The sequence below is a fragment of the Fukomys damarensis genome, unplaced genomic scaffold, assembly GCF_012274545.1.
Source record: "Fukomys damarensis isolate Sample0158 unplaced genomic scaffold, DMR_v1.0_HiC HiC_scaffold_37, whole genome shotgun sequence".
NCBI lineage: Eukaryota > Metazoa > Chordata > Mammalia > Rodentia > Bathyergidae > Fukomys > Fukomys damarensis.
In genome coordinates this window covers 65,111,245-65,129,565 of record NW_022900949.1, presented here as the reverse complement: position 1 = coordinate 65,129,565, position 18,321 = coordinate 65,111,245, and positions in this window count along the sequence as shown.

Below are 18,321 nucleotides of genomic sequence, written 5' to 3'. Positions count from 1 at the left end.
AGAAAAGTCTACAGAGGTTAAGGCTGGCTTTGTATAAAAGTTTTGACCTTTTTTTTTTTTTTTTATTTTTAGGGACTTAGTCTTAGAAAAAGTTAAAAAAATGACCACCACTAATTGTATTAGTCACTTTCCCTTCATCATAATATAATATCCTAAACCTGAAATTTAAAGGTCAGGAGGTTTATTTTGGCTTATGGTTTTCAGAGGATTCATTTCACGGTTAGTTGGTTGCAAGCCAGAAACACAATGGCAAGGGATATGGGAAAGAGAGTGACTTAAACCACGGCCGGCAGAAAGCAGCGAGAGAACGCAGTAGCTACAAGAAAAAGACCCTTTCAGATCTTTCCTTCAGTGACTCATCTCCAGGCTGGACCCACCTCCTAACAGTACATCCAGCTTCTGAACTCATTAATGGATAAGACCACTGATGAGTGCAGTCTCCCACGAGCCAGTCATCTTTCAAACTGTTGAGACTTTTGGGGAAATTTTAGATATACATCATCACTTTAATATTAAATATATATGTAATAATTATAAAAAGTTAAATTTTAAAAATATTTTAAAATGTTAAATATTATCTAGAAGTGGAAAAGATAGAGATTTTTTTAGTCCTAGCCCTTTGGCTTTCTTGTTCTTCTCTTTGGAGTAAGATATCATATTTACCTTCAACAGACATGGCAATGAATAAGGAGAACCGACTGCACAGTAACTCTAAAAAATTCACAAGGGTAGGGTTGGTTTTGTTAAAAAGTTTTGCCTTTTTTTTTTTTTTTTAATTCTAGGGACTTAGTCTTAGAAAAAGTTAAAAAAATGACCACCACTAATTGTATTAGTCACTTTCCCTTCATCATAATATAATATCCTAAACCTGAAATTTAAAGGTCAGGAGGTTTATTTTGGCTTATGGTTTTCAGAGGATTCATTTCACGGTTAGTTGGTTGCAAGCCAGAAACACAATGGCAAGGGATATGGGAAAGAGAGTGACTTAAACCACGGCCGGCAGAAAGCAGCGAGAGAACGCAGTAGCTACAAGAAAAAGACCCTTTCAGATCTTTCCTTCAGTGACTCATCTCCAGGCTGGACCCACCTCCTAACAGTACATCCAGCTTCTGAACTCATTAATGGATAAGACCACTGATGAGTGCAGTCTCCCACGAGCCAGTCATCTTTCAAACTGTTGAGACTTTTGGGGAAATTTTAGATATACATCATCACTTTAATATTAAATATATATGTAATAATTATAAAAAGTTAAATTTTAAAAATATTTTAAAATGTTAAATATTATCTAGAAGTGGAAAAGATAGAGATTTTTTTAGTCCTAGCCCTTTGGCTTTCTTGTTCTTCTCTTTGGAGTAAGATATCATATTTACCTTCAACAGACATGGCAATGAATAAGGAGAACCGACTGCACAGTAACTCTGAAGCCATTCTTTATATCAGTAGACTAATTATTATCTTAGTTACTTTCCCATTGCTTGGACAAAATATCCAACACTCACAAGTTTAAGGAGGAAAGGTTTATTTTAGCTCTCAGTTTGTAGAGGTTTCAGTCCAGTCGGTTGGCTCCAAGGCAGGGTGGCATTGCAAAGGTCGAATTGCAAAGAAACAGTCCATGGCAGAGCAGGCAGGAAGTAGGAGAAACAGCAGCAAGCAGGCCTCCTTTTTCCTTCAACCTCATACAGGCTACAAGCTGTTGGATGGTGCCACCTATAAAGAGGTGTTCTCATTATCTACACCAAAAATCAATCAGTGGACTAATTTAATGATCACACATACTTATCCAAGTTCATACACTCTAGATCCTGCCATCTCTGAAAGGCCCCATCTGTAAGTGCATGAGGCTTTGAGGGACATCTAGATGTAAGCCGTAATAGGTATGATGAATAAATATAGTTTTAAGAAGACCAATGGTTTACTGCTCCCATTTTTTATTAGCTGTATATTGTTGGGTAAATTTTTCAACTTCTACAATAGTTACGTTAAACATTGTGAAAATTAAATTAGGTGAATCCAACAAATATGTGTTCTAAATCCTTACAGTTCTGGATGGCTATAAATTAAAGCCCTTTTATAAGAACCTCAACTACATTTCTTACCTACATGTAGGTCTGGACTATAAACGTCTACAGATTATTTTTTTATAAAGCATCAGATGTGAGATTAACAGGGTGAGACAAATGTATGTAACACAAGATGCAAAATATTGATCACAGGTGTCTTAATAACTACATAGCTCTCAAGATGCATAATTTCTGTGTATTTTTGAAGTTTTGCTACTTGATATTCTTCTAGATGCTGCTTCTTATTTTCTGCACAAACTTTTAAAATCCTACTGGTTCTACCCATTAAAAGTTCTTGATTCTGCTTTAAGCTGATATTACAACCTACCTACTTGCTCACACCCAAAGGGGTCTAGCTCAAAAATTAGAAAATGGTATATATTGTGAGGATTTAATCAATTAGGCACAGAATTCAGAATACCTATTAAAATTCTTCAATTATAAATCAAATGAATAAAATACTTCAGTGTGGTTCAAGTCAAAGATTACAGGGAATTAATTAATTTAAGATTAATTTTAGCTTATTTCTTGCGATAATTAATTTTATGTGTCAACATGATCCAGTCATGGGGTGCCCATCTATTGGCTAATCATAGTTTCTGGGTGTATGTGTGAAGGTGTTCCTGGATGAGATAAGCATTTAAATCAGAGGACTCTGAATAGATTGCCTTCTCTCTTGTGAGTGGACCTGACCCAGTCAACTTCAAACCTGAATAGAACAAAAATGATACATTAAGAGGAACATTATTTACTTGACTACCTGAGCTGGGTTATCAATCTCTTGTTGTCCTTAGGCTGGGATTTATGCCATCTATTTCCCTGGTTCTTAGACCTCCAGACTCCAAGTCAACGATACCACCAATCTCTCTAGCTTCCAGATAGCAGATCATGGGACTTGTCATCTTTCATAATCTTGTTAGCCAATTCCTTTAAGAAATCATACATATATGATATATATGATGCATACACATGTATGGTAGATTTATATGTATTGAGTGTGTGAGTCCTGTTTTTCTAGAGAAACAGACAAATAATACTGTTAACCCTCAAACTGTGGGATGTAACCCTCTAAAAGTTTTTGCTGCATGATCCTACAAGCAGAATTCCTACAAAGTTTCGCACAACCAGCCTATTATCTTTTACAGTGATTTTTAAAAACACAACCTACATTACGGCACACATGTCCCGTCCATTATATAATGACCTTTTCCTTCTCTCACACACAAAAAATCAGCTCAGCATACCTGTGTTCTACATGTCACCCTCAAATTTTTGTTTATTTCAGTTTGAACATACGGATATCTTTTAACACGTGCAATGGTGTTGTCATCCCTTGGTGGTGGAAACAATGAACACGTAAAGATACAACTTTCTAGAGAACCTCTTGTCAGGAGTCTGTAGCCTCAGCCTTCTCAGTCTCTGTTTCCTACCGCAGACCTGTGTTCTCCAGTCGCCCTGGCCTCTTTTTTATTATTCTCGCACAGATGGCTTCATTTAACTTTCTCAGCCTTTGCACCTTATTCTCCTGCCTGGTTCTCTCTCCTCCCCCTCCATGTTAGTCAAGTAAATAGCACCAATAGTACAGATATATACTGTAAATATTATGCATTTATATTTATATAAATATAACATGTACATAACTACATATTTAATATTTTTCCACTATGTATTATTTTATATATTTCTATTTTATTACATTTATAGAAAGGTATTATAAAAGGGATTGACTCATTCAGTCACAAAGGCTGAAAATTCCCAAGATCTTTAGTATGCAAACTGGAGTCCCAGAAAAGTTGTTGATATAAAACTAGTTCAAGCCTAAAACCAAAGGTACAAATTCCAGAGAATTTGATTTAAAAAAAGAAAAACAACAGGATTCAGACCCCCAAAGAACCTATGCTCAGTTTGAATCTAAGTCAGGAAAAGATGATGTCACAACTCAGCCCAAGTGGCAAGAGAAGCTTTCTCTCATTCATGTCTCAGCAGCACCCCTACCTACACAGCAGGGAGGGCGGCCTGCTTTGCTAGATCTGCTTATTCCCATGTTGATGGCGACTGAAAGCATCCTCAGAGACACTTAGTGCTGAAGCAATATCTGCACAGCCCATGGCTACTGAGCTGATACAGAGCTTAACACTCACACCTCTCAGTTCAGACGTTCTGCTGGGGAGCCCTCCGTGCCCCAGTGATCTAATTTGGTCCATTGTCTTCCCTGCGTACGTGAGAGCACAGTTCTTATCACTCTCCAGAGTTATTTTGTTTTAAAACAAATTTTATTGATGTAGGAAAATGCAAATGGCAATGCTAAATGTGAAAAAAAATGCCAAGTGATACATAAAATATTATTCCAAGTGTAATCAGTTGATGTGTGTAGAAGAAAAAAAGCTGAAAGAAAATATGACAAAATGAGTGTTTTATCTTCATGGTGAAATTTTTGGCAATTTTACATTTTATATTTATTTTTATATTTTCCATTTATGTTACTATAAACTAATATTATTAAGAGAAAAAAACACGTTGTTTTTTAAAAAGATTGTTGGTTTATGTTTCTCTCTCTCTCCCCCCCTCCCTCTCTCCCTCTCTCTCTCTCTCTCTCTCTCTCTCTCTCTTTTTCTTTTTGGTTCCAGAGATCAAACTCTGGTCCTTATGATTGTGAGGCAGGCGGCAGCACCAAGGAGCTAAATCCCTGGCCCTGGTTTGTGTTTCTTTATGAATCTAAAATGACCTTTCTCATATGTGTTTTTATAAAGACCAGTAATTAGCAAGCTTATAATAAAGTACTGGGAAGACCTGATTCAGATAATTTATTTTTTCAAAAAATAAGAGATTTAAGGGCTGGGGATTTAGCTCAGTGGTTCGGTGGCCTGCCTTGCAAGTGCAAGGACTGGAGTTTGATTCCTGGTACCAAAATAAATAAATAAATAAATAAAAATAAGAAATTTAAAAGGAATCATTATAATACTTTAATATTTGGTGAATAATTTTTAGTATAATACCAAGAATAAATTGTATTTACACAAATCATTAAAATGTTCACAATGATATATCTTATCTAATAGTTCATTTTCTTTAGTATTAGATATGTAAGGTATGCATATAATGACTGTTTAAATAATTTATGACAGTAAAAAACATTTACCTTTCATGGTCATTTTGACTTGGGGGAAAACTCAGAAGTTGACAGTGCCAGATCCAGTGAATAAGGTGGATGAGGACATATTCTAATGTTTTTATGTAACAATTATGATTTTTAATCAGTTCAGGACTCCAAAGCAGGCATGAAAGCACAAATTAAAAATGCAAATGAGTACTGCCAAAAGTGCTTCAGAAAGGGGCAAGAATTATAATTATACAATGTGAACTAATTTTTTAAAGTACTATATTGAATTTAATTTTTTAAAGTGCAATAATTATTAGTAATTGTTTTTTGTACCAGGGATGGAACTCAGAACCTTGCACTTGTGAGGCAGGGACAACACCACTGAGCTAAATCCCCGGACCCTTAAGTAATTTTTAAAAGAGCTTTGCAAACTATAAATACAAACCATTTTAAACAAAATTCAGCAAGTAAAATACTGATAGGCATAATATCAAAAATTCAGAACTAAGAAGGAAATGTCTACTACTCTAAGTACTAGTCAACATTTACTGGAGGTTCTGGTCAACACAACAAAATAAGAAAAAGAAAATACATTAAAACACTGAAAAAAAGGAAAAAAACAATTGTTATTAGATTATATGAATGTCAACCTAATAAAATCAAGTGAATTAATAAATGATAAGTAATAATGGCATTTCACAAGATATATGGATATAAAGTCAATATATTAAATGAAACAGTTTTCTTTAACCTTGGATTTTTTTAAATTAAAAATAGATCATGCTCACAGCAACAATAAAAACCTTAAAATATCCAAAGAAATGGAAATCCTATGCATGAGCTCTCAGGCCATGTTGACCTAAAACCAGCAGCTGACAGTAGAAACATACTTAAATACAATAATTTTTCCTTGCTTTCTTTTTTCTACTAACTTTTTCATATAAGGGAAACCATAGGATGTTCAAGTTGTGTGTCTTATTTACTTCACTTAACATTATGGCATCAAGGTACATACATTTTTCCACAAATGACTCAGTTTTTTCTTTCTTAGTGGCAAAACAGGACTTCATCATGTATAAATACTACATTTTCCTCATCCATTCATCTGTGGATGGACATGTAGGCTGTTTCCACGATTTAGCAATTAGGAATTGGGCTGCTGTAAACATGGGTACACATACATCACTGTGGGGGCAGGGGATTGAGCTCAGTGGTTCTGTCACCTGCCTCACAAGCACAAGAAACCGAGTTTGATCCCCAGTACCAAAAACAAACAAATGAAAAACAACAACATGCATCACGGTACGATGTTTTTCACTCTTGAGAAGATACCAAAAAAGGGGAATAGCTGAGTCAAGTGGATTTCTATTTTCAGTGTTTTGAGAAATCTCCATACTAATTTTCATAGTAGTTGTATCAATTTACAGTGCCACCAAGCAGTGAAGAAGAATGAAACTTTGTATCCACAACCTCATCAGCATTTGTTACCGGTTTGTTTCCTAATGACAGCCATTCTCTCTGGGAAGAGAGGGAATCTTAATGTTGTCTAAATTTGCATTTCTCAAATGCTCAGAAGGGGTGGACCTTTTTTCTTGTAATTGTTGATCATTTGTATTTCTTCATTTGAGAAGTGTCTATTCATTTCAGATATCCATTTTAATGGGTCTTTAAGTATGATGAGTTTAATTTTTTGAGATCTTTATATTCTAGATGTTAGTCTTTTGTCTAAGGCCTACCTGGCAAACTTTTTTGCCATTCTGCACGTGGTCTCTTCACTTTATTAGTCATTATATTTGCTAGCAAATGCTTTTCAATTTGATGAGATCTCATTTGTTGACTTTCAGTATTATTTCTTGTGCAACCATGGTTTTATTCAGAAAGTCTTTGCCTGAACCCATGTCTTCAAGAGTTTAAACTATTTTGGTTTCCAGTAGATTAAGTGTTTCTCTCTCAATGTTGATATCTTTGATTCATTTTTATTTTAGTTTAGTGTATTGTGAATGATACAGGTCTAAGTTAAACCTTTGGCATGTGATTTTCCCAACACCATTTCTTAAAGAGGCACTCTTTCTTCCAATCCAGGGATATGGCCTCTTTGTCAAATATTGCCTAAGTGTACCTAAGTTGTTTCTATATCTCCTATTCTGTTCCATTGATCCACAGTGTATTTGTTTGTTTGCTTTGTTTTTGCCAATACCATGCTCTTTTTATGAAGATAGCTTTGTAGTATAACTTGAGATCTAGGTTTATGATGGCTCCTGCCTTGCCCTTGATGCCCAGAATTGCTTTTGCTACTGTCAGTCTTTTCCAGTTCTCTATGATTATTAGGATTGCTTTCCCCAGTTCTATAAAAATGTTATTGGTTTTTTGATTGGGTTGCATTAAGTCTATATAACAGTTTTGAAAGTGTGGCTATTTTTATTACATTGTTTCTGCCTATTGAACAGGGGATATCATTCCATTTTCGGATGTCCTCTTTAATATCTAATTTAATTTTGATAACTAATGCCAAGTGAGTTCTGGCAACTAAATGTTTTCTTGACAGTCATCTGGGTTCTGCTTTTGATCTGCTCTGGTTCTGCAGAAAGAAAGGCTCTGCTAGAAACTTGTCTTTACCCACTGCTTTATTGTTTATCACCATTGCTTCTCTCTCTGCAAGATCCTCTAAATTTGCTGTCCCTTTATTATCTCCCTTGCTCTAGAAACTTTTCTAGCCTGTGTAACTTCACGTGTTGAAATTTGCATCATGCTTTGCATGTGTTGGGTGTTTTCTGGCAGGCTGAAGTTCTCCTGGTGGTGTTTGCAACCCTTCACGCTTCTTACTATATTCACTTTTCAGCACCTGTCCTTACTCCCCTTGGGCTCCCTGCACTATCTCTCCTTCCCTAAGGTTATATGCTGGGTGATTCCCGCTTTCCAGCCCTCCCAGGGTGTCACTAGTCAAGTTCTCATTTTTCTCTCAGTATCACCAATAGTTTATTTTTCTGATATAGTTTCTTCCCAGGGTGACACCAAAAAAATGTATTGTGCATTACTGGGAATTTATAATGTGCTATGTCTCTGTGCCTTCTCAATTAATATAGTCCTATAAAATAACTACCATTATCAGAATTCATAAATAACTTGTTTTCCTGTAACTCTGCTAGAACTGGCAAGAATAAAATTATACCAAATATCTTGAGAAACTAATTTCAGAAACCATCTGAAAGAATTCAGCACCTCTTAAACTTTTTTGCCTTAGTTAATCTCAACATTTAAAATGTTCTGGTACAATTTCCTGAGATATGCAATACCTCAGACTAAACCTATGACCCACAAATAAACATTTGCAACTGCTCTCTATTTCATGTTCCTCTATTTAAATGAGTTCTCATTAGTTTAAAATGGCACATTTAAAAAAAACTAACTTCAGGGCTAGATTTAACTTATTAAACAAATGAGCAATCAAACATAACTTAGGTGCATACATAATATAAGGCGTACGGACAGCCTGGTTTATTGGTATCCTAATTACCAATTATATTTATTAAGCAAAGAAATAACAAAAAGAAACACAAGCACATAGAGAAAGCCTCTTCTAGGTGCAGTGTGACTCTCACAATAGGATTATGGGAAAGACTGAATGTTTTAAAATTTTCTTCCTACAATGCTTAATAATGCTAAAAGTAATAGCCTTAATCCATCAGAATTATTTTCATTTTAGCAAAGATTAAAACTGTATGAAAACCAACCAGCTGAAATTTCACATAATACAAAAATGTTTTGATACAGTAAGCACTATTTTTCCTGTACTTTTAATTGCTTTTCCTCCCCAAAGCAATGAGAATCAATAAGAATACCTAGAACTTACTTTCTTTTAGGAAGGAATAAGATGACAGAAAAAAACAGCGGGCAAGGCAAATTCCTGACTTTTGAAACTAAAAGTGAAGGAACACTTAGGAGTATAGCCTCAATATGTATCCACTTTCCTATGAATGAATCTAAGAGGGAAGGAGAGGGGAAAGCAATAAGGGAAAAAGAAAAAAATATGACAAAATGAAAAAATGGAAATAAAGTGTTTGTAAATGGGGAGGGGAGGAGGGGGTGAAGGGAGGGCAGGGACAAGGGGAAAAATTGAGAAACAAGACCTGTCATGTAAAGGTACGAGATCCCAATGATGAATGTAATCGTGTTGTATACCTAAAATGGACCACTAAACTCAATAAAAGAAAAAAAAATAAAAGTGAAGGAACAGGTATATGAAAAGATGATTTGGAAAATATACACACTGAATAAGCCTATTTTGTTAATTGTGAGAATAAGTAAAACTTGCTAAGTAAGGAATGAAGAGAGAGTTAAAATAAGGGAGCTCGATCTTCATTTGATAGCATCCATATTTGGGCAGATAGGATTGGTGAAGCAGAGGTGATAGAGACTTTAGATGGGTTATGTCCTTTGTCTCTTCCAAAGTAGGTCCCAAGGTGAGGGCAAGATGTACAACCACCCACTTCAAGCATGCCAAAAGGAAGCAGCAAAACAGAAATGTCTATAGAGTGTCCAGCTACCTCGAGTAAGTCTTGTAGGTCACTGGAATGTCCAATCAGCTTGAGAAAGTGCTATAGGTCACGTGCAACCTAGCATGACAAGGAAAGTAGCAGAACGTTTTCCCATGCTGTCAGGCAAGGGTGCTCAACAGTGGTCTTGGCCAACAATCAGGATAAGAAGGGTGCACATGTGACCTAGATGGACCAGCTTTGAATTTGAGAGAGAAAGGGGCAGGTTTACATAGGTTATTTGGAAGAACCAGGCTAATCACTGGTTAAGGCTCTGGTGTTGTATATTTTTCTGGGATTATTTTTTTTAAAGAAGAGGCTAAACCAAATTCTTCTCTAACTCCTGTTACCAACTGATCTCATGTAACCACTGCCATCCTTCCCATTAGAATTAGAAACCTAATTCTCATGAGATTAGCCAACAGGCTCTACAAATTGCACCAAACCCCAAGGATATATGCTTACACACTTTTTCTCTCTGGTATAAGGGCTTACACACCAAAACACTGAAAAACTAGCATTCTATTAAATTAAAAATTGCTTTGACATTATAAATCATAACATATTGGCACACTGTAATGAAGTGGACTATTTATAACAAGTGAGGAGTAGGTGGATGACAAATACAACCATGAATATTAGCATCTGAACATAAGACTCTCAATACTCTGATAAATTATATGGGTGTGATACTGTGAAGAAAATTATTTCACTTTATACTCTTTATAGAAATAATTCTGATCTCTTGATTCATTCAAAAGAACTGGGGCTATGATAAAGATCTATTTCAATTGCCTTAAAATATCAGTAACTTAGAAATAAATGTCATAAATCATAGATGATTGATCTGTCCAACCACAAAGCAAAACCTTAGGACAATTACAAGTCCTGTGGGACCATTTGATATTCACAGTGCTTTATGCCAATTATTTAGAGAAAGGAACAAGCAAGTAATTTGGGCAGTTGAGATAAAAATATTATAGATGTGACAAACATCTCAATTACATAAAGAAATATCAAATTTAAAAAATATCAAATTTAAATTCATTCCCACGGATAACATAGCACTATGGTTTATCAATTATTACATTCCCTGTGTGGGACCAACAAGGAAAATTTTTTAAAAAATCAGTGAAGAGTTGCAAACCATGTGGTAGATATTATATTCAAGTGTTAGAGCAGAAAAAGAGAAGGTATAATATGATTAAGCACTGCATTTTCAGAAATTTACTCTATGACTGAAGCAGTATTGAACTCCAACAGACAAATGTTTAACAGAAACACAAGAGTTTTTTAATTTTGTCCTGGTGAAAAACTTTGGCAGGCAGTGGAGTTGGAGAGAAGAGGTTGAGTAAGAGAAAGACCAGAAAGTACATTGAAGTTTATCTAACTGGAAATAAAGGAGAAGTCCAAGAAAAAAACAGTCTTGTGATGTGACTAGTGTTCAGCATAGAGGAAGATGGTGATGTTCCTTTTGCAGATGCTGAGTGGAAGACATATGGAGTCCATCTAAATGGAGCTGTCCAAGTAAATGTCATGTGTATGGGGCTGGAATTGAGTGTATCTTTTGGCCAAGGTATAGAAAGCTGGACTATGTTGCAGTTCAAAATGGGAATGTGAATTTTGACCAACTTGCATTTTATAGCATAAATTTAGAGCAAGTATAGCTCAGAGCCAGAGTGTTTGGATTCTACACCCAGCTCCACAATTGACTGGCTATGTGTGTGTGATGATTAATGTTGATTGTCAACTTGATTAGGCTGAGAAACACCTAGGAAATTAGTAGCACACACTTCTGTGTGTCCATAAGGGTTTTTCTAGACTTGATTAGCATGCGACACAGCAAACTGCTAGAGAAGACCTGCCCTGATGTGGGTGGCACAGACCAATAGGGTGAAGGCCTAGAGGGGACCCAAACAGAAGGAAGAGGAAGCCCACCAGCAGGTGCTTTCTTTCTCTCTCTGCTTCTTGGCTACCATTTCGTAAGTAGACACTCTATACTACGTGCTTTTCCTACTGTGATATTCTACCTCATCTTAGGCTGAAAGCAATGGAGCCAGCCTACCTAGGACTGCAACCTCTGAAACTGTCTGATAGAACAAGCTTTCCCTGATTTAAGTTTCCTCCCTGCCTCAGGTACTTTGTCACAGCAATCAAAATCTGACACACTGGGGTGGGAAAAAAAATCTGGCGCACTGTGTGATCTGCAGAACATTCTCGAACTCAGCGATTAATTTTTGTCATCTATTATGTGGGAACTACTATAATATCCAACACACCGTGTAGTTGTGAGAGTTGAATAACTGAATATGTATTAGAAAACAGTGCTTAAATAGTACAGGTTAAAAATCATTACTATTGGATTGAGCAAGATGAAATTTCCATTTGGAAAGTGAAAACAGTCAATCATTAGCAATTTCACATGATTTCATTTCATATCTGTGAATGCATGAGTCCAGAAGCATTTTCCTGTGTCCCAAATTCAGTCTCCTGCATAGTAAGTCCATCTATGCTACCTGTGTAGACAGGTGTACAAGTCATCTGGAATACAGACCGATTTAATGACATTGTTACTAAAATAAAGTTCCAAAGTTATGTCTTTAAATGGTAAAAGTAGAATGATCTTATTTATTTATTTTTACTATGAAATACTAACAAAAGCACTGACAATTATTCCTGAAATATGTTCTTTGCTTGAATACAGATATATAGTAAAGATAATAATTTGCACTAACACTTTTGGAGCAAGTTCAGATATCCTATGCCTCTGATGGTTACCCACTAATCTCTGTGGTTTAGTCAGCTAAGTAATTAGGAAATCCCAAATGGTGTCTTTATTCACCCACTTACCATCTGCTTCCTCAAAGCTATTTTCTAAGTAATTGAATCAAGACACGAAAACCATGAGTGCAACACAGAGAGATCAAGCTCACTTGAAACAATGCATTGCAATATTATTACATTCAAAGGCAAAAGTAAAATTGTATACTGCAGGTATTTGTAAACCTGAATATTTTGACAGGGTCATTACCGAAACTCTTTTTTATAATAAAATTCTAAGGTGTAAGGTTATATTCAGAGTATAAATTATATAAATTTTAAAATCTAAATTGGTACCTAATCTAAATCCTGTCAGGTTCATCACATGAATGTGTCAGAGTTCTAGGATATGTGACCAACCATGTCAGAAGTGTTTTTCAAATATGACCGAGAATACCTGTGTACGCATGTGCAGGAACTCTGCGGGGTTTTAAGAAAATGTTTGCAAAATATCTGCACACAACGTGAAAAATAAATGTTCTGCTACATATCTAGCACTTAACAAGTACTTGCCTTCTAAAAAGGAATCAAAGAGAATTCTTACTTGGCAGCAAATATAACAAGAGAAAATTTGGAAATATCAAATAAAGCATTTTTATTGATCCATCTTTGAAGATTTGGTGTTTTGATATCTATTATTCTTCATTTCTTCTGAACAGTCTTTAATGAATGTCCTTTTTCTTGCAAAATAAAGGCAACATCTTTATAGACATCATGTGATGTGAGCCCTTTTAAGCAATTATTTATTTGTTCAATTATCCAGCCTTCATTTTATAAAGTACAGACTTGATTTTTTAAAATTGAACGCTTATCCTAGAAAAACAACATCTTGTTCAAGCCCCTTTGCAGTCGCCACTGCTTCACCAACTCTGCACATGGCTTTCTGCTCAAGGCAAAATCCCAAGGATTGTGTTTGCCTTCTAGGATGCAAGAAAGAAAGTAAGGAAGAAGTGATCCTCTTTTCCTCTTCCTTTGGTACCTGAGATCAAACTCGGGACCTTGCGCTTGCGAGGTAGGCGGCGGAACCACAGAGCTAATTCCCCAGCACTCCCTTTTCCTCCTTAAGGAGGCTTTCTTAAAATTCCAACAAAGATTTGCTAATTTGTCATGGACCAATGACATGGTGACACTTGCTAGCAAAACTACCTAGGAAAGGCAGTCTTTTAGAAGAGTGGCAGTGTGCCCAGGCTAAGAGCTGTCTTTTTAAATTAGATAACCGGAAATCTTGGCCAATAAAAGGGGAAAAATTATATCATTACTTGCAGATATTATTGATGAACTTTTTTGTAATATAAAAAATAGAAACATATCAATGTCTATCAATAGAAGAGGTGATAAATAAAGACTACCTGTCCCATCTTTATGAAATCAAATACTTGGTAGTAGTTAAAAATCAATGAAATAGTCTACAGATGGTAATATGATTGTTCCACATTGTTCTTTTAATACATATCATTTATTTCTTAAAAAGAGAGAGAGAGGGCTGGGGATTTAGCTCAGTGCTTCTGGTTCCTGCATCGCAAGAGCAAGGACCCGAGTTCAAACCCTGTACCAAAAAAAAAAAGAGAGAGAAAGATCTGAAAAAAATCAAATCACTAACATTAAATCTAGGTGCTAGTTGTTCTTTTCATTAAATTATTATATAACTTTTATATTTATATGAAATATTTAATAAAATTGATTTTTAAAAAGTAGTGAGAGATTTAAGAAAAACAAAACTCCCTTGGAAATCAGAAAAGATTCCTAGTGAAGTGGCTAAACTCTGAAGTTACATAGACTTAGGTTTCAATCTCCGCTTTTACGGACTTATGTGACCCTAGACAAGTTATTATCTCATCTCTCTTATGTGAGTTCTCATATCTATAGAATGATGGCCTAGAGCTAGTGGAAATTATAGAATAAATGTGAAAAGCTTCACACAGTTGCCTCCTGGAGGGGAAACTACACATGTTGGGGATTCTGGCCTCTTCCTGTGATGCATTGAAGATTGCTGTGGCACCTGGGAATGCTCTAAATTTTGTCCTCTCTCAAAAATTTTTCCCATGGGGCTCTTCTAGCCAGATTTCAAAATATTTTGAAAAAAGTCACAAAGTTGTAGAATTATGGAAACCAGGCAAATAAAAAAATAGCTAAAATCTATATTTTAATAGCAGATGAAACATGGCGGAGTTCCTCCCCACGAAATACAAATATTTTCGAAGAAATTGAGCTTTATTTCAGTTAAGAGAAGGCAGAGAAATTTGTTCCAAATGCTGAAACTGATAAAGGACTTATCCTCAATTGGAGTAACACTGGGACTTAGAACTTCAATGTGCGAATTAGGTGGAAAAGCACAACTCAGTTCCGATGAAACATAGTAGATTACAGACTCAGTATACCGGGGACTTTTTCTGGTTTGGTACCCCGTGATTTCCCTGGTATCTGGCTTGTCATAGAGAAGCATCATCCTCTCTGTTAGCTCCATTTTAAAACTGAATAAACTCACGCTAGAGAGACTATTGAATTGTTCAAGTTCATACTGCTACTTTTGAGAATCAAATCAATGTGTGCTTATTTCTAGAAAACTAAAAAAAGAAATAATTCAAAAAATAGGACTTAGTTTCATTTCTGGCCACAAATCAGTAATCTTTAGCAAGGACACACACTGCAGCATTAATTTTTTTTCATTGGGTTTATTGGTACATTCTAGGTAGACAGTACAGTTACATTCAGTATTGGGATCTTGTACCTCTACGTGACAGGTCTTGGTTCTCATTTTTCCCCTGTCCCTTAAAACTAGCCTTAACACACACTACACCGAATAAATCTGAAGGCAAGATTAGTTCAGTACCGTTTCATAAGGGTTAAAACTTGAAATCTTTGTGGAAAAGAAAGCAGAGATTTTAAAGTGGTTTGGCTAGTGTATAAAAAGCTAGAGATTGTTCAGAGAAACAGTGTGTATAGGAAAGTTCTATCTAAAGAAATTCACAAAGGAGCAGGATGCAATTGCAAATGTGAAGGTGCCTGGGGGACTCCGAAAGCACAGAATAGCTGAAGGTTGAATCAATGTTTTACCTTGCAAAGCAAACATTCATTTTGCTTGGAGGAAAGCTCATGAGTAGGAAGAGAAGGCCACCAAATGTAATGGGAAATAATATAAAAGCAATTTCGATCCTGACTAGCTTCTGCAGAACACAGGGGGGCAGCTGCACTCCCTAGTGCCTTTTCTGCTCCTGCTGGAGAGGCTCCGAGATGCTCCAGAGGCCTCCCTAAATCTAACAAGGCAAAATCAAACTCACAATACTCAACTCCCTCCTCTGGTTGGCACCACAACATTCATTTTTGTTTCCCTAATGTCTGATTCAAAGCCAGGCATCTAGTAAGTGCTCAGTAAACAACTAAGTAAATGAATAGACCCATAATGCAAATTATCATTCCGTCCTCCAAGCTTACAGACTGTTTATTGTTCCATAGAATCATGGATCAACCAGAGGCCTAAAAATCTATTTTGATAAAAGTTATTCTATTTTGCATTCATTAATTTTGTTGGTACATTTTAGGTATACAGTATGCTGACATTCATTATTGGGAATTTGTACCTTTACATGATACATCTTGGTTTTTATTTTTTCCCCATTCCCCTGCCCTTCTCTCAACCCCTACACTCCTCCCTATTTACTAAGACTTTGTTTCCATTTTTTTCTTTCATTTTCTCATATTTGTTCCTTTCCCTTGTTTCCTTTCCCCTACCCATCCTATTTCCCCTTCCTCTTTAAACTTTTTCTTCAAATTTTATATTATCTATTATACATTTTGATCCTTATTTATACTTTCAGTTTCTACACCAGGAAACTATTCAGCATTTACACATGTGTGTACCATTTATTTCACTTAACAGTATGGCCTCAATGTGCACCCATTTAGCTATGAATGTCTCTAATTTCTCATTCTTTATGGCTGAGTAGTACTCTATTTTATATTTTAAAATTTTCTTTATCCAGTATCCAGCTGATGGACAGTTGGGCTGTTTCCAGGTTTTAGCTATTACAAACTGTGCCACTATGAACCTGGGTATGCATATATTGCTATGGCATGATTCTTTTAATTCTTTTGGGATGCTACACAGTAGGAGAATAGCTGGGTCAAATGGGATCTATAACCCGAGTTTGGAGGTGTCTCCATGCTGATTTCCCCAGTGGTTGTACCAGTTTGCACTACCACCAACAGTGGAGATGTGTTCCTTTTTCCCTAAAGCCCCGCCAGCATTTCTTATTGGTTGATTTCTTGGTAACAACCATTCTTTCTGTGGTGAGGTGGACTCTCAACATTGTTTTCATTTGCATCTCTTGAATGACCGTGGTGACATAGAACTTTTCTTTATATGTTTATTTGCTATTCTACTTCTTTGTCTGAGAAACTATTGATTTTTGTGTGTTGAGCTTGTCTCAGTCTACTCGACATAATTTGGTTATTAAATCTTAGAAGACTTTTGGTGGAGTTCTTGGGGTCTTCAATATAAAGTATCATGTCATATGCCAGTAGGTGATCAGGAAGTCTGGTTCTGAGACTTGTTCACGTGTCTTCTCATGTCAACAGATGGAGCCTGTTGTAAACCAATTCTTGTGTTCAGAATGGTGGCCTTCTGGATGCTTGCATTGCTCTGTTGTCCAGGTGTGGCTCTGGCTGGGTCCTGTGCACACTTGGGATGGTATCTGGGCATGTGTCTGGGAGGGCCTTTGGCTGGGGGGCGTGCACCCAAGCTGCTGGTGTCTGAGCAGGCTTCTGGCTGGGGTCTATGCCCACTTACTGATGGTTCTGGGTAGGCCTCTGGCTGTTGCTTGGGAGTCTGTGTAGCTCTTTTTCAGAAGGGCCTTTTCTGAGGCTTGTAGGCCCAAGCAGCTGGTGTCTGAGTGGAGCCCTGGCTGCACCTGCACTGCTCTGGTTCACACCAGCTTCTCTCTAGGATCTGAGCACGCTTACAGATGATATCTGGGCAGCCCTCTTGCTGTTGCTTGAGTGCCTGAGTAGCTCAATTAAAGTTATTCTTAACCCCTTAATCTTTTTCACACACACACACCAGAGGCAATGTCTGATACCTACTAAATCTTGTCAAGTCAGTCCTCTCCTAGAGGGATTCCCATACACTGTCCAGCACTTCAGAGAATTATTCCCCAAATTGATTGCAATATGGTGCTATATGACCTTTCAGCCTCTGATCTTTCTGTTTTCATTTGTTCCTCACAATGATAGGGGGAATTTTTAATTAAAATATCCAATAATACCCAGTATCTACTGGATGAAGTTGTTTCTAGCATGGCAACGCTCAGGCACATTTCCATTTTTTCAGCACAATCTGGTCTTCAGGGAAACCAGAATCCCTGCTATCCCTGCTTTTCTAGCCAATAAACTCCATCTTATCTTTAAAGCTCAAAAATAGGGCCTGCTGTGGAGCCTCCTATTGCTTCAGGCACAGCTTTCTTATTCTCACAACTGCTTGCTATACATTTCTATTTTAGTGGTGATCACATTGTAAATTGGCTAATTGTTAATAGCTAACCACTGTGCTATGGGGGAAAGGGAAGATTGTTAGGATTCACCTATTTCCTCTTTAATCAACTATAGAATGAACGTGAACACTAATTTAATCAACAGTTTATGGATGAGAAGATTTTGTGCTACTCTTGGCATAGCATATTAGTGAATAGCAACTTTTACTTTGGTTCCTTAGAGTCCTAAAACACACTACTATGTTTGACTGCTCTGAGAGCACTAAGCTTTCATGGAGTCCAAAGTAGTACACGAGATAGAGAAGAGCTAAAGCCCTCGG